Below are 24,798 nucleotides of genomic sequence, written 5' to 3'. Positions count from 1 at the left end.
GTTCTTTGGCAAATTGTAACCTCTTCTGCACGTCTTTATTTAACAGAGGGACTTTGCGGGGGATTCTTGCAAATAAATTAGCTTCACACAGACGTCTTCTAACTGTCACAGCACTTACAGGTAACTCCAGACTGTCTTTGATCATCCTGGAGCTGATCAATGGGTGAGCCTTTGCCGTTCTGGTTATTCTTCTATCCATTTGATGGTTGCTTTCTGTTTTCTTCTACGCGTCTCTGTTTTTTTGTTTTTTTTTTTGTCCATTTTAAAGCATTGGAGATCATTGTAGATGAACAGCCTATACTTTTTTGCACCTGCATATTATTTTCCCCTCTCCAATCAACTTTTTAATCAAACTACGCTGTTCTTCTGAACAATAATGTTCTTCTGTTCCATTTTCCTCAGGCTTTCAAAGAGAAAAGCATGTTCAACAGGTGCTGGCTTCATCCTTGCATAGGGGACACCTGATTCACACCTGTTTGTTCCACAAAATTGACGAACTCACTGACTGAATACCACACTGCTATTATTGTGAACACCCCCTTTTCTACTTTTTTACTAATAGCCCAATTTCATAGCCTTAAGAGTGTACATATCATGAATGCTTGGTCTTGTTGGATTTGTGAGAATCTACTGAATCTACTGGTATCTTGTTTCCCATGTAACAATAAGAAATATACTCAAAACCTGGATTAATCTTTTTAGTCACATAGCACTACTATTATTCTGAACACTACTGTACAAGCCTGATTGGTGGCTTGCTGCAGAGATGGTTGTCATTCTGGAAGGCTCTCCTCTGAGAGGGATGCTTGAGCTCTGACAGAGTGACCATTTTGTTCTTGGTCACTTCCCTGACTAAGGCCCTACTCCCCTGATCACTCAATTTAGATGTGCGGCCAGCTCTAGGAAGAGTCCTGATGGATTCAATCCTCTTCCATTTGCAGATGATGGAGGCCACTGTGGCCATTGTGACCTTCAAATCTTGTCTCAGAGGTCTACAGACAATTCATTTGACTTCATGCTTGGTTTGTGCTCTGAAATGCCTGTCAACTGTGGGACCTTATACAACCCCTGGCAAAAACTATGGAATCACCGGCCTCGGAGGATGTTCATTCAGTTGTTTAATTTTGTACAAAAAAAGCAGATTACAGACATGACACAAAACTAAAGTCATTTCAAATGGCAACTTTCTAGCTTTAAGAAACACTATAAGAAATCAGGAAAAAAATTGTGGCAGTCAGTAACGGTTACTTTTTTAGACCAAGCAGAGGGGAAAACAAATATGGAATCACTCAATTCTGAGGAAAAATTATGGTATCTGGAAAAACAAAAGAACACTCCAAAACATCACTAGTATTTTGTTGCACCACCTCTGGCTTTTATAACAGCTTGCAGTCTTAAGCCTCGGTCCCACCGAGTGAAGAAGGAGTGAAGAAGGAGCCACGCACCCTGTTTTTTTGTTTCGTGAGCTATCGTGGCATTATAGTGGCTCAGAGTGGCTCTTAGAGGCATTATCTTCAGTTAACGAGGCTCCTCTCTGAGTGTGGCGCTAATTTCAAGATGTTCAAAATTTAGCAACAACAGCGTGGCGCAGTTTGTGTTCGAGTTACTGCGACGGCTTAGAGGCATTTGCGTGGTGCTTACGAGTCTGCAAAAAGTCCATTATCCGTGCGCCTGGCACCTTCGCAGGACCTGAGAGGCTATTTTTGGAGCGGCTCCTCCTCTTGCGCACACAATTCCACCTGCTCTGTGCGCTAGACTCTATATAAAATAATTATTTTGTAGAAAATAATCATTTTCTGTCAAACCTTGGATGCCAAAAATACCTCTAATCACTTCTGGAATTAATGGATCACATGAGCTCAGCTGTGTGTGCGCACTGAGGCAGTAGTGACTCCTCATCACGCTTCAAACGAGCATTTAGGCAGAACGCCAGCTCACAAAAGAGTGATATTTTAGTCAATATTGGACGAACACAAAGTTAAAATTTGGGTGACTGCGTGAAAGTGGATGTGTGTTTAAAACCATGGAAGATAATAACTCCAGTGGAGCAGCTAAGAGCAGGAGCTGTGCAGCAACACAGGTGGAGAGCGCACAAAAGACCGACTTTGAAGACATAACACAAAGTTAAAAGTTGTATCATGGTGACTTGTAAGCTGCGGAAGAAATAAAGAAATATATATATTGAAAATGATCCACAGGTGTATATAATAAAACGGCCACCTCATTCTGTATGCAGAACGGCACCGCGTGCAAAAGAGCGCTTTTGCAGAAATAAACAGACAAACACAAATTCAAAAGTGGAATCACATTGTAAAAATGATTGTGCTTAAAGCCAGGGAAAAAATAAAGCCAGCAAGATGGAACGGAAGCCAGAAAGAGCAGAGAGGCGGCTGTCCATGAAAAGACAACAGCAGTGCACGTGCAAAAGAACGATTTTGCAGAAATAAACAGACAAACATAAAGTTTTGTGTGTTTAAAGCTGCAAAAAAAAAAAAAAAAAAAAAAAAAAAAGCTAGAGAGCCACAGAGGAGCACAGAGGCGGCTCTCCAGGAACCTGTGGTTCAGGTCTAGCTGGTCTGGTGCATTACAGGTGGACTGCAGCCTGGCGCACAGTGAACAACTGCGGAACTGTGATGGAGTGTCTATTTTGGACTGCGTTAAAAAAAAAAGAAGGGACATCTTTAAATGCTGCTGTGAATCTGTGAATTGAAAACCCACACTTTGAAGGGACCAGGTGTGGGAGGGCTGGAGGTTTGGACCAAACTCATGCCTAAACGTGCGCCAACATGGCATTATCATGGCGCTATCATGGCACTACGTGGCTGATGCAAGCCATTCGAGGCTGTAATGACAGGTCGGTTGTGGCTCACTAGAGGCTGCTACGCGGCACATGCGGGGTACAGAGAGGCACATAGAGGCACCTTCATAGTGGATACGTGTTAAGATGAAAACGTGGGTCATTCTTCAAATAATCACCCCACACCCATGCGTGGCTCCTTCTTCAGCCTTCATTATTCGGTGGGACCGAGGCTTTAGAGGCATGGACTTAATGAGTGACAAACAGTACTCTTCATCAATCTGGCTCCAACTTGCTCTGATTGCTGTTGCCAGATCAGCTTTGCAGGTTGGAGCCTTGTCATGGACCATTTTCTTCAACTTCCACCAACGATTTTCAATTGGATTAAGATCCGGACTATTTGCAGGCCATGACATTGACCCTATGTATTTGCAAGGAATGTTTTCAGTTTTTGCTCTATGGCAAGATGCATTATCATCTTGAAAAATGATTTCATCATCCCCAAACATCCTTTCAATTGATGGGATAAGAAAAGTGTCCAAAATATCAACGTAAACTTGTGCATTTATTGATGATGTAATGACAGCCATCAACCCAGTGCCTTTACCTGACATGCAACCCCATATCATCAATGACTGTGGAAATTTACATGTTCTCTTCAGGCAGTCATCATTATAAATCTCATTGGAACGGCACCAAACAAAAGTTCCAGCATCATCACCTTGCCCAATGCAGATTCGAGATTCATCACTGAATATGACTTTCATCCAGTCATCCACAGTCCACGATTGCTTTTCCTTAGCCCATTGTAACCTTGTTTTTTTCTGTTTAGGTGTTAATGATGGCTTTTGTTTAGCTTTTCTGTATGTAAATCCCATTTCCTTTAGGTGGTTTCTTACAGTTCGGTCACAGACGTTGACTCCAGTTTCCTCCCATTCATTCCTCATTTGTTGTGTATTTTCAATTTTTGAGACATATTGCTTTAAGTTTTCTGTCTTGATGCTTTGATGTCTTCCTTGGTCTACCAGTATGTTTGCCTTTAACAACCTTCCATGTTGTTTGTATTTGGTCCAGAGTTTAGACACAGCTGACTGTGAACAACCAACATCTTCTGCAACATTGTGTGATGATTTACCCTTTTTTAAGAGTTTGATAATCCTCTCCTTTGTTTCAATTGACATCTCTCGTGTTGGAGCCATGATTCATGTCAGTCCACTTGGTGCAACAGCTCTCCAAGGTGTGATCACTCCTTTTTAGATGCAGACTAATGAGCAGATCTGATTTGATGCAGGTGTTAGTTTTGGGGATGAAAATTTACAGGGTGATTCCATAATTTATTCCTCAGAATTGAGTGAGTCCATATTTTTTTCCCTCTGCTTGGTCTTCTTATAGTGTTTCTTAAAGCCAGAAAGTTGCTATTTGAAATGACTTTAGTTTTGTGTCATGTCTGTGATCTGCTTTTTTTCTACAAAATTAAACAACTGAATGAACATCCTCCGAGGCCGGTGATTCCATAATTATTGCCAGGGGTTGTATATAGACAGGTGTGTGCCTTTCCAAATGATGTCCACTCAAATGAATTTACCCCAGGTTGACTGATGTTTCTCCAGCTTAATTTTAAAAGCTGGAGAAACATCAAAGATGATCAATGGAAACAGGATTCAACTGTGCTCAATTTTGAGCTTCATGGTAAAGGCTCTGAAGACTTATGTACATGTGATTTCTGTCTCTTTTTTATTATTATTGTGACCATGGATATGACTGACATCTTTGCATGGGAGGAGCAAGAGAGCTACATTTTCTACTGGAAAGGGCTTCCTGAGGAAAAAACAATGAATCCACAGTGTTGGTTTTGCCAACAAAAGCTCTCCTTCCAAAACTGACTGAACACCTGGTGGGTGTCAATTAATGGTTGGTGACACTCTGATTCCAACAGGTGAGTGAATGCCATGCCATCGTCAATAGTGCTCATGCCCCAACACTTGAAGAGCAGGAAACCTGTTACACCAAGCTGGAGACCATTCCACTTGTGATCCTAGCATTTGACAAGATCATCTGTGTTTTCATGAGCAGGGACCTTCAACACAAGATACAATCATCTTCTACAAAGTCACCATCATGCCAATCCTACTTTATGAATCTGAGAAGTGGACCACCTACCATTGCCACCTGAAGCCCCTCAAGCAATTCCACCAATGTTGCTTGGTGAGTGTCCTTCAGATCATGTGGGAAGAGTACTGTAAGACATCAGCGTTCTGGCTGAAGTCAAGCTCCAAAGCACTGAGTGAGTCATCATTAAGAACCAGCTGTGGTAGGTGGGTCACATTATTAGGATGGATTACATCTCACTTCCCAGACAGATCTTCTCCCATTTGAGCAAAGGAAGATGGTCCAGATGAGGGCAGAAGAAATGCTAGAGGGACCTCTTGAAACACAACCTCAAGACCTGCTCCATCAACTAGAAGACCTGGGAAGAACACCATAGGGACCAAGCCAGCTGGTGAGCAATGATCCACAACAGAGTGGAAGTCTTTGAAAAAATTTGGGCAAATATCCTAGAGTTGGTCAAAAGACCATCTTCCTCACCACAGAGGGATCACCACAATGACTGTATGATTAATGACTGTCACCAAAGTTTTCCAAAGGATTGTTAGTGAAAGATTAAAATTTACATGTTTTCAACCAACAAAGTTGAAAATATTGTAATATTAAAATGTAGGGAAAAAATGGAAGATGTGCATTTGGATGGAGAGAGCAAGAGAAAGAGGGGCAGCTTTCATATTTGAAATAATGACCCAGAATGTCTGAATGTGTAACAGTGTACAGATTGTTCCTGAAGTGGGAAATTCATCAAAGCACTGAATACGATAAGTCTTTGGTGCATCACCCGCCTCCTTGATGCATTTCTGAGAAAAACGGAATGATTTGTGTGAAATGGACATCAGAACTGAATGTAGTTGTTGAATATGAGCATTATATAAACATATTCTACAGTGGCTATCAGTTCCCTATTTTGTACATTAACTTACAATTTCACATAATGTTTCTGTCATCATATACATCATTGAATTATTTCTGAACTACTTGTCATTTCTCACTCTTTCCTTTTACACATGCTTTTGTATTCTCACAGAATGTTTAAATTTCAAATGTGAACCAAGGCTAGGTGGTTGCAAATGATTTGACCCACTGTACTGTAATAATAGCTTCAGTGCAGAAATTCATGAACCCACAAGGAGTTGTCTGCCGTGACATGTGCCAGACACCGTGGAGGCAGAGCATGGTGGAGATCATCTAATAATACTACTCATGCACAATATAAGAACAATTGCCATGTGCCATGTTTTCAGCAGTTTTGCGTGTCAGCAGTTCATCTAGGCAAACAGTTTCACCATTATCATAACATGACTTCCTGTTTTAGCCATTTGCACAGAAATACAGAGTGCATTAGTGCAGTACAGTCAGTGTGCATGCACCAGTGCATTGCAATGACGGTTTTATCTTCTAATTAGCTGGAGTGGTTATTGTCCATTGTGGAGCCCACACTTACACAGACGGTGGAAGCAGGGAGGGTTTAGCATTTAGAATCAGTTGAGTGACAGGCTTGGTAGGAAACAAATGTGAGGCTCACAGACACAGCTCTGGTTGAAAAAGGCTTTAGTTGGGAGGAATGCAATGGTCAGTACATGGGAAGGCAGTCCAAAAAGCACAGCAGCAGTACAATGATCATCAAACTAAGCGAGGTCAGAACAAACGGGCAGGAGGTCGAGTACACAATGAAGCAGGCAGATCTAGAAAACATAAAAACAAGAGCTGGTATGAAGGCACAGGGCACAACAAACTGGCGAAGAACCAACACAATCCGTGAGCTAATATAACCCCAGGTGTAAATCAGCAGATCATGAACAGGTGTGTGTGGAAGGAACCAGAAGCAGGGCGTGGCCAGAGAGGGAGAGAGAGAGAACCGTACACAGACCCCAGCAGGAAAAATCCCCACAAAAAAAGAATACACAGAAAAGCAATACATGAGCAAAATGAGAACAAAAACAAACCCAAAGCCAAGCAGAAGACCAGATAAACTGTCAGGCCCTTAAACTGAGAGAGAGAGCTACACAGGTGCAAGTATGGCTGAGCTGTTAAAGAATGTATTGTAAATAAGTCTATTATGAATCATTTCAAATAGTTTGATTTAAAATCTACCAAGTAGTGGGGAAAAAAGAGATTGAAAAATGATGCATCAAGCTGCATCGACATTCATTTTGTAATAGAATTGCAGCCCTCTGATTCAAAATTGAATGAAATTATGAGGTGCCTTGAGATACCCACCCCTACATATGTCATTAGAGGGATTGATGTTATGCTGCTCTTGCTATGTAGCTTGTTAGATAATATCTGTGCTAATTCTTTATTTTATGTTACCTATCAAGTATTTGTGTTATTTGTTTGGAAGTTCTGAGAAATGTAAGTTTTACTTCATCATGTGTCCAAGTTTCAGACACAGGGAGATCTCCCCCTGTTGGTGAGAGCCAGTAACATTAGAAATGTGAGACTAAACCACACCTACTGTTAACACCCACAAGGTATAAAAAGTGTTGTATGACTCATTTTAGGGGCCTTTCACAAGATGGACAATGTCTGTGAGGGTCCCAGGCCTGGTTTCTAATGTGACCTTGAATAAACTCAAAATGAGGAATACAGTGGTTTGGTTTTTGGTAAGGGGCAGAATCTTACATAAAAGAACCGGGTAGAAATAACACTTGTTATGCATTGCTTATACACAGGACAACAGTTTTCAGTCCAACTGAAATAGCAAACAATAGGTCTAAATGTTGAGACATTTTTCCCTTTGCAAGTGGTGGTAGTGATAACGACAGCAAGTGCATGTATGTGTGCAAGTACTTGCATATTTGCATATGTGTGTGTGTGTGTGTGTGTGTATGCACATTTGTGGAGTGGAAGCTAGAACTGCTTCTGCAGAGGCTACTCAGAGGCCTCCGCACCAGTGTATCATGTGATTGTGCTATTTGTTTGACTGTTTGGCATACCTGTGTACTATTAATCCAAATCTGATGCCTTTCTTTTGCAAACTGCAAAGTTGCACAGAAGCTGTTCCATTTTTCCTGAATTCAACTCGCCAATAACATCTTTGTCTTCATTATTTGCATTCTGGTGTAAAATCAACAATATGAACGTCTAAATCGTCGTCGAAGCGAGTGAGTGTGGTCTGTGTCATTAGCAGCACCAGGATGAAGGGCTGTTTTAGTTGTTCCAAAATCTTTGTCGATGGAAGCTTGATGTTTGTAACTTGGCGGAAGCCAGCTGCACAGCCTTCTGGGTTGGCAACACAGAGATTGTTCCACACAGACAATGAGGAAGTTAAGTCAAAACCGTTTTAACTATTCACTACAGGACTGTTGCATTGGATTGCATCAGACTTTACAGCCAGCATCGCAGTGCATTAGTGACACTGTTGTGAGAAATGTGAGATTGTGGCAGGCAGAGTGTTTGTTCAAATTATTAAACAAGCCAGGACAGTTCATTTTATAGGAATGGCAACTTTTTCCTGTCTCAGCAAGGCACAAACACATCCAACTCTTAAAGTGGAACTCCTCAGTCACTGTTGCCTAATTTATGTTCCTACAGCAAGTTCAGAATGTCAAATGAACAACACACATTAGATAGTCACCCACTGACCCTTTGTATTTTTTAGAGTTACAATGATTGACCATCAAAATTTAAGCAAAGCCAGGGGCTGATCTAGCCTCAGGGGAAGGGAGGTGTGGGCATGGTCCCCCTGTGCTGCGCTGTGTGTGTGTCCTTGTTAAAAACAGCTCATCCACATGCAGTCGCTTGTTTTTTCTACCCATATGCACCTAAAGTCTCGTTCTGAGGACGACATGACGTAACAAAAAAAAAAAACAAATTGCTGAAAAGTGTTTAAAAATTCCTACCTGTCAGTCTGGTCATGCTTTTTCCATAAATACACGTTGTCAATTCTTCCGGCTGAGACGGCCATCCATGGGCAAATCCAGATAGAAAGGGGGTGTGGATGGGGAGCAGATCCCCCCCAACACCCCTAGATTAAAGGTCCACTTTTGAAGACAATTTTTCATACTACTATGTGGGTGTGACTGTAGCCGCTGTGGCGAACCCAAACAATAACGGGAGCAGCTGAACTGACAACAACTACTAATGCTGTAATAACAATAATAATCATTTTAACAATTAAAATGTTGAGAAAGAATTTAAATGTTAGAAAGAATTTAATAGTTACAATTTATAATCTACATTGTTTATACATGTAAGTTTCCCATTACAGTGCTGCCAGCAGTTGAATATGAGGTCAAGAAAGATGTCTTTATTTTTTTATAAAACAAGTATTTATGTTCACTGACGTCAAGAGGTGACTATAAAGTGAGTACTGGCAAAACGGGTTATCATTTTCATATTGAGGTGGCAGGAGTGTTGTCAGCAGTTGCTGAAAGTAACTAATAAAGTAACTAGTAATCTAAACTAAGCTACTTTTTCAAGGAGTAATGAGTAATTTGATTACTTTTTCAAAGTAACCGTGGCAACACTAGCTGGGACTACAGAGTTAAAAATTTTAAAAAATCATGTGACACGCGATCGCAATGTGGGGCTTTGAGTGACAGCCAGCCATGAGCCCAAGGGGGTGTGTCGCTCAGATCATGTCAGTGCAGGCTCTCCAACGTTGTCAGATAATAACACACACGTTGTCAGGCAAGAGTGGGTGTGACAGGGAGGTGTTCAGTTGAAAGAAACAGCTATAAAAGAAACCAAAAAATACAAACAATGAGGAGCTCATTCGTGGGGGGCGTGTCCAGTTCAGACTCGCTCTCTCAGCTGAGACTGACAGGGTGAACACAATGTGTTAAATTAAAGCAAAAAACAATAAATAATTATTATAAAACAATGATCAGCATGTCATGAGAACCCAGACACGTGCATTGCTGTGGCATGCTATGGGTTGATGGCAGATATGTGTTCTGTAGCTGTGATCTGTACTGTACAGGTGGGCATGTCAGCAGTTCAGCACCATGTCGTTGCTGCTCACAGCTGGAGAACACATATCATGCCATGTAGAACACCACCTCTGAACACTCCACTGTGATGCACATGTATAGGAATGCTTTCCTGAGTTGGTTAGAAATAAAAATACATGAAGCCTTCAGCAGTGCTTCACTGCACAATGCAGATGCGATCAGCCAGGCTGCTCCATGTGAATATCTCTCTCTGATCATATGACTGCTCAGCTGATGATGCAAATGTCATGTCCACCACGTGAGTGATAGTCCACATGATGCTGTACCCTATGTTGCACCGCACGCTGGACACAGAGGGATGTTAATTCTTGTATTGTATGCTCTTTTTTACTAGGAATTAAATATTTTACCAGACAAAATGCAATCCATTTGATCAGTCATTTCCAACACAGACCGTTACATCATCTGACATCAATTACACATCATAAGAATAACAAAAGGGAATTTTATTAATCCTGAAAGAAATTGTTTTGCCAGAGTGCTGAAACAGTCATAGTAATTTTTTTTCTTTATTACAGTGAGAACAGAATCAGTACCATATTGTTTTACATTTAAACAGAACATTGTTGTTATAATGTTCTGTGCTCTCATTAATTTGTCCTTAGAAAATTTCTTTGATTTCTTTGATGTCTAATTCCTTCCACCACTGTGTGAGCATTATGTGGTCTCACACCTCTAATGTCCTCGCAGTGTGTTCATGCGCGCGCACACCAGCATGTATGGAACCGCAGGATTGTTCACACCTGTCCCTCTCAACAGTGGCTGGAATTTTTAGTGGCTCATCGATTCATCCTTTTTTTGACCCTTTTCAGCCAGTTTCTGCTTCTTTTGCCCAACTTTGTGATATGTGTGAAGGGGCCATTAGCTTATGTTACAGTTAGATGCAGTGTTTCATGCATTCATTTTATGAGGCAGTACTGTGTTGCATAAATAATGTTAAATGATGATTACTTCATTGTCTTGATTGCATTCCTATTCCAAGGCACAGGGTCAGGAGCCCTTTTGTTTGTTGCTGCCACCACCAACCAAATTCATGTTTTTTAACAGTTATGTTTTTTCTTTTTTAAAAAATCTTCTGTTATGAGAAATGAAAAACCAGTGTTTACAGCACCTTTGTCAGTGAGGAAATCTTTATTAATCTTTACTTCATGGAAGATACTGTGATCTTTGCAGAAATAGTGGATACCCTGATTGCATCACTTGAGAAACTAAGTGAGGAATCAAGGTATCTACATTTGAGATTGTCCCGGATTAAGACTAAGAGTCAGGCTTTCATTGACTTCATGGAGGTGTAGCTGTGTGCAGTGCGAGTGTCGAACTTTACCTTTTGTCTCATTCTGCTTGATTATAACATGAATCCATCCATTCATTTTCTATACCCGCTTACTCCAATTGAGGGTCATGGGGGCTGGGGGAGCTAGAGCCTATCCCAGCAGACATAGGGCATAAGCCTGTGTACACCCTGGACAGGACACCAGTCTGTCACAAGTCCACATATAGACATACAAACACATTCACACTCATACACACCTATGGACAATTTAAAGTTTCCAATTCATCTATCCTGAAATTCTGTTAGATGTGGGAGGAAGCCAGAGCACTCAGAGGGAACCCGTGCAAACACGGGGAGAACATGCAAACTCCACACAGAAAGAAGCGATCCCATGACCTTCTTGCTGTGTGGCAACAGTGCTAACCACCAAGCCACCATGCCACCCAAAACACAAATGCTGACTCAAATTTAAAACCCCCTTCTGGTGGTTGGTGTCTAGAATACCGTGCATCTTTACCCATTAGAGGTCTGACTTTATGCAGCATATTGGACTAGGGCATAAAACAAAATGATGGATTCATCTACTTGTCCATTCACTGCCTGATTTACCAAGTCTGTGGAAAGAGAAATGACAACCTAAACCGGTGTGAGACCTGGATGTCACAATGAAGGATGAATGGAATGATTTGAAATGAAACAAAGTTGAACAGAATTGCCACTCGTTCAATCAAGAAAACACAATGGATGAACTGAGTTGTGAGCAGCCAGAACATAAATAACCCCAGAGTGTGAAAGAAAAAAAGGACCAAATGAAGGAGTCGTTTCAGTGAATAGATTTTACCTAGTTAACTTTAATCAACAACCTTGTATATATCTGACTAAAACTTGACACTGGCCCACGGTCTCTTCTGATGATGAATGCAGGCAACATAAAATCATATGTAAATTCTAACATTTTAATGAATGATGCAGTATGAATACTCTGTGTTTCAAAAGTATACAAAATAAATTCCTTGAAAATGGAGACTTTGGCTTTATGCAGCCAGTGATACTGTGAGCTTATGTTTGATCACAAAATTCATAATCTGTATGCAAACAGCAATTAAAAATGCAAAAACATTCAACACGGGAACACGTCTTCAGGGTCCCCATTAAGACTAATAACCATCCATACAGCTATCATCTGCAAACTCTGCAGCGGTTTTCCACAATGAAGATTTATGGCATGCTGCAGCAGTTAATACATTGCTAATATACATGATTTAGTACTACTTAGATGTTATTATAGTTCATTGTAGGCATTGTGTCGAAGAAGACAAACAAATCCAATGAATTTAGTATTTGTTTTCATTTGCAAATAAAAGCAAAAAAACAAAACAAAACTGTGTCATGGTAATTAATGTATATCAGTGGTGATAAATTGTAATTTTTAAGGGGAACAATACAATTCTTCACAGCTACCTGAGACATGAGCAAACAGACCCCAGCAGCAGTATCTTCTTTTCTTCTTTGTGTTTATGTAATTTTTCTTCTTTGGGCTGCTTCCATTAAGGGTTGCCACAGAAGCTCATCCATCTCCATCTCACACTGCCCTCTGTATCTTCTGTCACACAAACTACCTGCATGCCCTCCCTCACCATATCTGACTAAGTCTTATTTGGCCTCCCTCTTCCACTTCTGCCAGGTGATTCCTATTTGCCAGCATCCCTCCTCTGCACATTCCAAACCATCTTAATATCATCTCTCTGTTTGTCTTCAAACTGTCTGACCTGCACTGTCCCATTGATATGGTCCTTCCTAATACTGTCCTGTATCTTAAGTTCTGCTACCTCCAGCTCATGCTGTGGCTAATCAGCTTAATGCCTTTGTCGTCCCTGCATCCCTACACATCACATTCATTCTTAAAAATTAGTATCTGTTTTTATTTTAAAAATCTCTTTAAACCCCCCATCTCTCCCAGCCATCTTTATGTCTCCACTGGCATGGCATCTAGAACAACTGAATTTCTACTCTTCATGCCTGTTTCACTTCATGCTAAGATGTAACATTTCCTGATTCAGTCTCTTTATATCATCAAATCTTTTATCTCTCTCATTTTCTTCATTCATCAGCTCCTCAAAGTACTTCATCCACCTTCTGAACACACTCCTTGCTTGTCAGGACATTTCCATCTGCATCCTTTATCATCTTAATCTGCTGTACATTGCTTGCAGCTCATTCCCTCTGTTGACACAGCTCATTCCCTCTAACATTGCATGATCAATGAGGAAATATGACGTCATGCTTTCATTAAACAGCAAATCCAGCATATGTGTATTTTAATTGTGAAACCTTCCTGGTAAATGCCGTGCTGTGGAAATGTGATGTCATCTGTCCATCAGAGCCAAAACGCAGGAAGACAGAGGAGGAAGAGGTTCTGCATGATCCATGCCAAATCACATTTCAGATCCACTTTGGATCTGTTGTGGATACCCTGAGTGGGGCGGAACAAGGGACCAGACAAAAGGACTTACAATGTTATTGCTGAATAAAACAAATCAAAGGATGCATACCCCCGAAGTGCTGCTGGACATCACTGCATCACAGAGAAGAGGCTGTGCCAGTGCATAGATAAGTGCTGAATATAAATCCCAGAGCCAATAACAAAAAGGACCTTATATGCAGGGATTGTATACTGGAACTGGAAGAGATCCAGCAGAGACATCATTCTGCAACTTCGAGTGTGCTGTACACTTTCGTTTCATTCCAGGAATGTGAGATACTTTGATCAAGGCTTTTTATCTGATTTAAATGCACCATGCCAAAAGGACCTCCACCAAACCATTGGACAGCCCAGTGCAGCTATTTTTGTTAAAGTCTATTTTTGTTAAAGTTTTGTTAAAGTTACCTGCCAGTTGATAACAAACATGACAATGCACACAACTATCAACAAATAGTGCTAACATTCAAGAAACATACAGTGGGGCCAAAAAGTATTTAGTCAGTCCCTGATTGTGCAAGTTTTCCTACTTAGAAAGATGAGATAGGTCTGTAATTTTCATCATAGGTACACTTCAACTGTGAGAGACAAAATGATAAAAAAAAAAAAAAAAAATCCAGGCAATCACATTGTAGGATTTTTAAAGAATTTATTTGTAAATTATGATGGAAATTAAGTATTTGGTCAATAACAAAAATTCAGCTCAATAATTTGCAACATAATCTTTGTTGGCAATGACGGAGGTCAAAGTTTTCCTTTAAGTCTTCACTAGGTTTACACACACTGTAGCTGGTATTTTGGCCCATTCCTCCAAGCAGATCTCTAGAGCAGTGATGTTTTGCAGCTGTCACTGGGCAACATGGACTTTCAACTCCCTCAACAAATTTTCTATGGGGTTGAGGTCTGGAGATTGGCTTGGCCACTCCAGGACCTTGAAATGCTTTTTACCGAGCCACTCCTTTGTTGCCTGAGCGGTGTGTTTGGGATCATCGTCATGTTGGAGGACCCAGCCACGTTGCATCTTCAATGTGCTCACTGATGGAAGGAGGTTTTGGCTTAAAATCTCATGAGACATGGCCATGTTCATTCTTCCCTTAACACGGATCAGTGGTCCTGTCCCCTTTGCAAAAAAAAAAAAAAAAAAAAAGCCCTAAAGCATGATGTTTCCACCCCCATACTTCACAGTAGATATGGCCTTCTTGGAATGCAACTCAGCATTCTTCTTCCTCCAAACATGACGAGTTGAGGTTTTACCAAAATGTTCTACTTTGGTTTCATCTGACCACATGATATTCTCCCAATCCTCTTCTGGATCATCCATATGCTCTGTGGCAAACTTCAGACAGGCCTGGACACATACTGGCTTAAGCAAGGGGACACGCCTGGCACTGCAGGATTTGAGTCCCTCTCTGCGTAGTGTGTAGCATTTGTTACTTTGGTCCCAACTCTCTGCAGGTCATTCATCAGGTCACTCTGTGTAGTTCTGGGATTTTGTGTTCACCGTTCTCATGATCATTTTGACCCCACAGGATGACATCTTGCATGGAGCCCCAAATTGAGGGAGATTATCAATGGTCTTGTATGTCTTCCTTTTCTTACAGTTGCTCCCACAGTTGATTTATTCACACCAACCTGCTTGACTACTGGAGATTCACTCTTCTCAGCCTGGTGCACATGTAAATTTTTCTTCCTGGTGTCCTTCGACAGCTCTTTGGTCTTGGCCATGGTTGAGTTCGGAGTCTGACTGTTTGAGGCTGTGGACAGGTGTCTTTTATACAGATAACGAGTTCAAACAGATGTCATTAATTCAAGTAACAAGTGGAGGACAGAAGAGCTTAAAGAAGTTACAGGTCTGTGAGAGCCAGAAATCTTGCTTGTTTGTGGGTGACCAACATAATTTACAAATAAATTCTTTAAAAATCCTACAATGTGATTTTCTGGATTTTTCTTTTCTCAATTTGCTCTCATAGTTGAAGTGTACCTACATATGATGAAAATTACAGACCTCTCTCATCTTTCTAAGTCAGAGAACTTGCACAATCAGGGACTGACTAAATACTTTTTGGCCCCACTGTATATTAACAGGATTAGAAACGGATCAGTAGTGGATATAAGTTAAAACAATACTGAATTAAATATGAAATGTAAACATCTTGAAAGGGGCACCACCTGCATACTGCAGGAACTTAATCATGTTATGATTGATATTAATCAGTCTTTGATCTGAAAATCATACGTTCTGAATATGATTGATTAAACATCTGTCTTCAACTAGACACAAGACAGGTACAGGTACAAGCAAAAGTGACTGGGATTTTGACAAGATGGGTAATGATTCATAGTTCTATTACTGAGACGGTGATGACGTGGAAAGCAAGAGAAATGAAAGAATGAAATTTAAAAAATAATAAAAATCCTGGTGGGAACTGAGCAGTGAATTTTGGGTTCGCAAATTATCTCCTATATTGTAATAGCCACTTGGCCTCTGCATGCATTGCATGTATACGAGGTCTGTTAGAAAAGTATCTGACCTTTTTATTTTTTCAAAAACCATATGGATTTGAATCACGTGTGATTGCATCAGCCAATCTTGAACCTTCGTGCGCATGCGTGAGTTTTTTCACGCCTGTCGGTTGCGTCATTCGCCTGTGAGCAGGCTTTGAGTGAGGTGTGGTCCACCCCTCTCGTCTATTTTTTATTGCGAATAAATGTCTGAACGATTTGGAGCTTTGCTGCATCAATTTTTTTCCAGAAACTGTGAGAGACCTCCAGGTGAACACCGTTCGGAAAATTAATATGGCTTTCAGGGACGATTTTATGGGGATTACACAGATTAAGGAGTGATCCAGACGGTTTAAAGACCGCCCACAACTGCTGAGAGCGTGGCGCGCTCCCAGCCCCCATCGACAGGCTGACACCCCGCTGGAACAACCAGATCATTTCCAACGTGAAGGCTTTGTTGATCCGGGACCTCGTCTGATTTTCACAAAAAGGCTGAAGATGTGGACATCAGCACTTTTTTGGTACATTTCACCATTACAGGAGTTTTTTTTCATGGAACGAAAAGCGGAGGGACGTGCCACAGAGCCTTTCATTACGCGGGACAAAACCACCTTGGCGTTGGTCTCACAGGACGGCTTAAAGGTGGATTTCAGATGGATTCCGGTTGCTTTTTAGTCGTGTAATTATCCGATTCTGATTGTGCATGAGCTGGACCTGCCCCAACATGTCCTGGAAGGCTTCATCACGGCGTTGCTTTGCGCCATGCAGCTCCACCGTGACGCGCGGAATTCCTCCGCACGTCTGTCTCAATGTTCCGAAAAAATGCTGATGTCCACTCTTTTCACAATTCCTGTGCTAGTCAGACGACATACCGGATCAAGACACCATAACTCTGCCGAGTTATCAGCTTACCTTACAGGTAAACCAACTCAGCCGTTTTGTGCCGTACGCACGTTTTTGCTTCTGAACTCTTTGCAGTCATAACCTTGTGTATACTTGCAGCTTGGAGCTGGTTTTGTGGAAGTTTGGAGGAGCTGGCGTTTCCACTCCTCACTTTCCTAAGTATTACATTAGGCACTGCACATACTCAGTTTTCCTGCTCTCTGGGAGTGGAGGATTTACCCTCAGGAAGGAACTGTGTTTTTGCTGACTGTTTGCTGGGTGTACACACAACCACCATTAACCTGTGTTTGTTCCTGCCAGCAGTACCGGATCTGACAGCTGGAGCGGTGGCCACCTGGGGATTCAGGACTTGGCGGCTCCGGTGTGTTGCAGGTCTCCATTGGCGGTGGAACTTCGTGGACTCTTTTCTGGATAGGCGTCTCCTACCCTCTGGCCTGCCCACGCATCACCGTTTTTGGATTGACAGTCTAAAGCATGTTTGTTTATTTGTGCACTTTTGCAAAATAAATTGTATTTATTTGGAAAATCTATTGACCGTTCATTTATGCCCCCTGGTGTGGGTCTGTGCATTCACTTTCCTCAACAGGATAACTCGGCCACGTCATGGACTCCGAGGGGCGTTTACCACCGAGTGAACAACCAATCGACATGCAAGGTGCGCAGGCTCCAGCAGGAGGTGTATTGGGTGAGGTGCAGCAGATTCTCACCAACCTCACTGCTCGGTTGGATATAGTGACCGAACAGAATATATTTCTCAATCGTATGATGGGGGCTCTCACCGCTCAGGTCGAGGCGCGCGCGCCAGGCGCGGCTGCAGCCACTCCTCCTGCGGACCTGTCGCAAAATAAGGAAAATCCAGTGGTCATTCAACGGACCCCCCCGTCACCTGAAGCTTACATTAGCCTCCCGGAACTGTACGGGGGTTGTGTCGAGACGTGCGCGGATTTCTTAATGCAGTGCTCACTCATCTTTTCACAACGCCCTGTGATGTACACGTCAGACCACAGTCGGGTGGCTTATGTCATAAATTTGCTTCAAGGCGAGGCACGCGCCTGGGCTACGGCGCTCTGGGAGCAGGACTCACGACTCATTTTGACCTATACTGGGTTTATTAGGGAATTTCGACAGGTGTTCGATCATCCTAACAGAGGCGAATCCGCTTCACATATGCTGCTGTCGATAAGATAGGGACGCCGGAGCGCAGCCGAATATGCAGTCAACTTCCGTGTTGCGGCAGTGAGAGAAGGCTGGAATTCGGTAGTGCTCCGCGCTGTCTTTGTAAATGGGCTGTCTTTGGCCCTAAAGGAGCATCTGGTGGCGAAAGATCAGCCGCGGGATTTAGATGGGCTGATAGATCTGGTTATACGATTAGACAATCAGTTAGAAGAACACAGACGGGAGCGAGACAAAGGATGTGGCCGGGCACGCATCGTCCCTCCCACTTCCAGGTCCGAAGCAGCGCCGTCCTCATCCCGCTCCAAAGCCAGGGCTTTCCGTGTAGCATCAGCTCCCCCTGCTGACAAAGCTATGGACACGAGCAGGGCTAAAGTGAAATCTGATAACAGACTGAGGAGGCTGGCCCGTGGAGAGTGTTTTGACTGCGGCTCGAGTGAGCATGTGCAGGACTGCCCCAAACGGTTAAAACACCAACACTCACCCTTAGAGACTGGGTAAAGGGTGAGCCATAACACGCACGTGGGCATTCCACGGAAATGCGAACGACTCCCAGTCATAATCCTCTATGGGGATTTAACCCTTACTGCCCCAGCACTAATCAATACGGGGTCAGAAGGGAACCTACTGGACAGTAGGTGGGCTAAGGAGGTGGGGCTCCCTCTGGTGGCCGTTCCTTCACCATTGAAGGTGCGGGCACTAGATGGCACTCTTCTTCCAGACATCTGTTGGAGGGAGCTGTGGTCCCATTTGTGGTTCTTACTGACCATCAGAACCTGGAATACATCCAGACCGCTAAGCGTCTGAATCCCAGGCAAGCCCGTTGGTCACTCTTCTTCGGACGTTTCAATTTCAGGATCACCTATCGCCCCGGGACCAAAAACCTGAGGTCTGACGCACTGTCCTGGGTGCACGAAGAGGAGATTGGAACGAAGCTGTCGGATCCACCTGATACCATCCTGCCGGAGTCCACTATCGTCGCCGCCCTCGTGTGTGACGTGGAGGAAGTGGTCAGGGAGGCTCTGACGCAACATCCGGATCCCGGAGGTGGACCACCGAATAGGCTGTACGTCCCACCAGATGCTCGGACTGCCGTATTGGAATTCTGTCATGGTTCCAAACTCTCCTCCCACCCAGGGGTGCGAAGAACTGTGGCAGTGGTCCGGCAGCGGTTCTGGTGGGCATCGGTCGAAGCCAACACCCGGGATTACGTCCAGGCCTGTACCACCTGTGCCAGGGGCAAGGCAGTTCACCAACCGGAAAGAGGGCTCCTCCAGCCGCTACTTGTGCCTCCTCGCCCCTGGTCCCACATCGGCCTTCGTCACGGGCCTCCCTGCATCCCAGGGAATGACCACCATCTTGACGATAGTGGACCGGTTTTCCAAGTCGGCCCACTTTGTGGCCCTCCTGAAGCTCCCAACGGTCCAGGAGACTGCAGACCTCCTGGTCCACCACATATTGCGTCTGCATGGTATTCCAATGGACATCGTCTCGGACCGTGGTCCCCAGTTCTCCTCGCAAGTCTGGAGGAGTTTTTGTAGGGAACTGGGGGCCACAGTGAGCCTGTCGTGCGGGTAACACCCCCAGACCAACGGCCAAGCAGAGCGGGCTAACCAAGATCTGGAACAGGCCTTGAGGTGTGTTACCTCCGCGCCTGGAGTCAACATCTGGCCTGGATCGAGTATCAGATCTTGTCAGCTACTGGCCTCTCCCCCTTTGAGGTCTGTTTGGGGTACCAGCCCCCATTGTTTCCTGCCATGGAGGGAGAGGTCGAGGTCCCCTCAGTCCAGGCCCACCTCAGGAGATGCTGTTGGGTGTGGAAGACAGCCCGTTCTGCTCTCCTGAAAGCCTGGACGCGGGCAAAAGACCATGCAGATCGCCGACGAGCCCCGGCCCCAGCTTACCAGCCCGGGCAGGAGGTTTGGCTGTCCACCAAGAACATACCTCTGCATACGGACTCACCAAAACTCACCAACCGGTACATCAGACCATTCACCATCCTCAAGGTCATCAGCCCTGCCGCAGTGAAGCTCAAACTCCCTGCTTCACTGCGAATACATCCGGTGTTTCACATATCAAAACTCAAACCATACCACACCTCGGACCTCTGCACCCCCGGACAGGCGCCGCCTCCTGCCCGGATCATCGACGGCGAGCCAGCATGGACCGTACGGAAGCTCCTCAATGTTCGTCGGAGGGGTCGGGGGTACCAGTATCTGGTGGACTGGGAGGGATACGGACCTGAAGAACGCTCCTGGGTGAAGAGGAGCTTCATCTTGGATCCTGCCCTCCTGGCGGACCTCTACCAGCGACACCCCGACAAGCCGGGTTGGGCGCCAGGGGGCGCCCGTTGAGGGGGGGGTCCTGTTGTGTGGGCCGCCGAAGAGGAGGTACTGCTGGCCCACCACCAGAGGGCGCCCTGCCTGTTGGCAGGTTTCAGGCACCAGAGGGCGCAGTGGCCTGGTTGGATCACCAGGTGCACCTGAGCTGTCAGCTGTCATCCATCACCTCATCATGCAATCCATAAGAGCCTGGGAGAGACACCATAACTCTGCCGAGTTATCAGCTTACCTTAGGGCCCTGTCCCACTGGCGTTTAGGATTTGCGGATGGAATGCGCACAAAAGTGGCACACATCCGCCAAACAACAGCAATAACCGTGTAACATTCCTGTATGAGTCGGTCGCCATCCGAACCCGTCCATGATCATCCGCAGAGGCACGCATGTCCGCAGCCAGGATTTTTGCGCGGCTCAAAAATCCTGCTGCGGATGAGATCCGCATCACTGCCTGAACACATACTGAAGACATACGCAGGACATACACAACCAACACGCCGCATATCCCCTGTCATCCGCTGATATCCGCAACCAACGGGTTGGCCCGGCTTGGCGGCGGACCGGGACAGCCTACAAAACAGATATGACGCGTGCCCAGCACGGCCACATCACGGTCACAAATGGTATGTCACGCATGCAGACAGAGTAGGCACAGATGAAGCGAGTGCATCACAGCCGCTGTGCCCCTCATGGGGGCGCCTCCGCGGTCGCCTTCACTTCTGTTCCCTGTTATATCCGCTTTTCTTCCTCATGTATTCGCTGATCCACCCCGGGACATTTGTCATTTCCGCCCACCTTTGTTGCGGACGCTCAGCTTTTGTCTCCTCATTTCATGTGCAAATCCTCCTAAACGCCAGTGGGACAGGGCCCTTACAGGTAAACCAACTCAGCCGTTTTGTGCCGTACGCACATTTTTGCTTCTGAACTCTTTGCAGTCGTAACCTTGTGTATACTTGCAGCTTGGAGCTGGTTTTGTAGAAGTTTGGAGGAGCTGGCGTTTCCACTCCTCACTTTCCTAAGTATTACATTAGGCACTGCACGTACTCAGTTTTCCTGCTCTGTGGGAGTGGAGGTTTACCCTCGGGAAGGAACTGTGTTTTTGCTGACTGTTTGCTGGGTGTACACACACCCGCCATTAACCTGTGTTTGTTCCTGCCAGCAGTACCGGATCTGACAGCTGGAGCGGTGGCCACCTGGGGATTCAGGACTTGGCGGCTCCGGTGTGTTGCAGGTCTCCATTGGCGGTGGAACTTCGTGGGTCCCGGCTCTTCTCTGGATAGGCGTCTCCTACCCTCGGGCCTGCCCACGCATCACCGTTTTTGGATTGACAGTCTAAAGCATATTTGGTTATTTGTGCACTTTTGCAAAATAAATTGTATTTATTTGGGAAATCTATTGACCGTTCATTTACGTCCCCTGGTGTGGTTCTGTGCATTCACTTTCCTCAACTCAGAATTCATACTTAATTGATTGATTGATATCCCTGGGTTGATAGGAATATCAATGTAATTATTTATAGATTAATAGAAACTGCCTTTCCTTGCTTCATGTGTAAACAATTAAAATTAAAGCTAGCTGCTGAATGTGTTTTATTCACATTTCTAAAGTGAGTGACCCAGCAACAGCTTACACACCCTCACACCAGGCACTCAGTACCACTATAACAAAACCACTAACAACACATCGTCAAGACATTAAACTCATATGTAGATCGAAATATTCAACTTTTAATATCTTCTGCTCAACATTTGAACCCAACAGCATGGAAAGTAAAATAAACAAAATAATTAAACCAAAAGTGCCTTATGCAAAAGGTTTCCAACACCCCTATCAAAATAAGAAAAAAAACAAAAAAAAACAAGAAAAAAATTTCACGTCCCTTCCAAATAACTTAATATTGACATGTTAAAGTAGAATGTAAAATGAGGTCATAAACTACAGACATTAGGGTGGTCCTTATTTTGCAACGTTTTGAAATTTAGTACTTTGACCCCCCCACCCCTGAATAGGTTCCAATTGATGAAAAATCATGGTGTGCTTTTGTTTGTATGGATTTTTAGAGGTAGCTCAAAGCATTGAAATTTTCGCATTTTCATGCTACATTGGCTTGAAGAAGTATTTGGCCCCTTGGTATTTATTTGTTCATGCAATTTCAAATACATAAAGTAAGTCAGGTTTCTCACTGTAGTTTGATACAACTTGATATACGAGGTCTATTAGAAAAGTATCCGACCTTATTATTTTTTTCAAAAACCATATGGATTTGAATCACGTGTGATTACATCAGACATGCTTGAACCCTTGTGGGCATGCGAGGGGTTTTTCATGCCTGTCGGTTACGTCATTCGCCTGTGGGCAGGCTTTGAGTGAGGAGTTGCCCACCCTCTCCTCGATTTTTTCATTGTTTAGGAATGGCTCAGAGACTGCTGCTTTGTTTGATCAAACTTTTTCAAAACTGTAAGGCACAACTGAGTGGACACCATTCGATAAATTCAGCTGGTTTTCGGTAAAAATTTTAACAGCTGTTGAGAGATTTTGGTCTGGTAGTGTCGCAGTAAGGCTGGCTCACGGCGCATGACGGCGATCTGCGCTTCAAGGCGGCAGCGTCTCGCCGTTTCAAGTTGAAAACTTCCACATTTCAGGCTCTGTTGACCCAGTAAGTCGTCAGAGAACAGAGAACTTTCAGAAGAAGTCAGCATGAGGAGTTTATTCGGACATTCCATTGTTAACGGACACTTTGTAATGAAAGAACGTGCGGGCAGAGTCGCATGTCGGGCCGGACCCGACTGCGGGGGGTCGCGACAGGAAAAACACCTCTGTTGGAAACCTTAACGGACAAGTTGGAACATGCCCAAGCTGTTAAACAATTTCTCAGTTACTCACTTGTTGAAAGCCATCAAAAGCCGCCTGAATTTTACAAATGGTTTTCAACACGTAGGTGTTTTTCCTGTCGCGGCACACACAGATTTGCCGAGTCGTCACGGAAACGACTCGGCGAATTTACGCGCACGTCTTTCATTAAAAAATATCCTTAAACAGTGGAATGTCCGCATAAAGTCCTCATGCCGGCCTCTTCTGAATCTTCTCTGTTCTCTCACAATGTCCTGGGTGAATTAAGCCTTAAATTAGGATGTTTTCAGGTCGAAACAGGCCGACGACGGCGCCTGGAAGCGCTGCACAACGTCCCGCTCCATGGGAAGTCCTTACACCGACAGAAACACCCCATAATCTCTCATCAGCCGTTAAACTTTTCACCGAAAACCAGCTTAATTTCTCGAATAGTGTCCACTCGGATATTCCTCACAGGTCCAGAAAAAATTTTTGATAAAGCAATGCGCGCCGTCTCGAGCGGGCGGGACCACATCTCACTCAAGGCCTGCCCACAGGGAAATGATGTCACCGACACGCGTGAAAAAACTCACGCATGCGCACGAGGGTTCAAGCATGATTGGTGTAATCGCACGTCATTCAAATCCATATAAAAAAAAATAAAAGGGTCGGTTTATTATCTAATAGACCTCGTAAGTTAAATAAAAATATCAATGTAAAGATGTAGGGTTTGCATAAGTAATGGTCCCCTTTAGTATAACACACACAAATCATTTTTACTGCCAGGTTTCCTTAGACAAGACAGGGGATGGATACATGAACATTTCCAAGTTACAGAGATTCTACTAGTAGAGACTCCGATCAGAGACTCTACAGAAAATATTGTTTTTAATTTCACACTGAGCAAGGTGTGTCTGTCATGTTAAGTTGACTACAAGTTCTTTATTACTGTGATCACTTCAGCATGGTGTGACTCTAATGTGAAGTTGATATGACAGGTATTTTTCAAATTTCCTCAGTAAGGTATTGCTGTCATTCTGTCCAGATATCATCTTGTCATGATAATGAATGGCTTGGCAGAATTGGTGACTCTGCTAGAGTCTCCGATCGGAGTCTCTACTGGTTGAATCTCTGATTCTGCCAGTAGATTCTCGGTCTCTATGAGTAGAATTGCCGATTTTACCAAATTGCAGACTTGACTCTGACATATACAAAAAAGTAAACAGCATGTTTTTTTGTTTTTTTTAATCAAGTGGAACCTATTCAGGGTTTGCAAAATAGTGACGACCGAGAACCATATTGAGAACCGGTTCCTTTCGGATATCATTAAGAAATGATTCGATCCACCGACATCATTAACCTTTTTGCTTAACAATTCCATTATTGGTCCTTCAGAGTGGCCATTGCTTTTGGGGGGTGTTTGTCAGGAAAATGATCATTT

The sequence above is a fragment of the Thalassophryne amazonica genome, chromosome 7, assembly GCF_902500255.1.
Source record: "Thalassophryne amazonica chromosome 7, fThaAma1.1, whole genome shotgun sequence".
NCBI classification, from domain to species: domain Eukaryota; kingdom Metazoa; phylum Chordata; class Actinopteri; order Batrachoidiformes; family Batrachoididae; genus Thalassophryne; species Thalassophryne amazonica.
Note: the sequence above shows the minus strand (reverse complement) of the source record.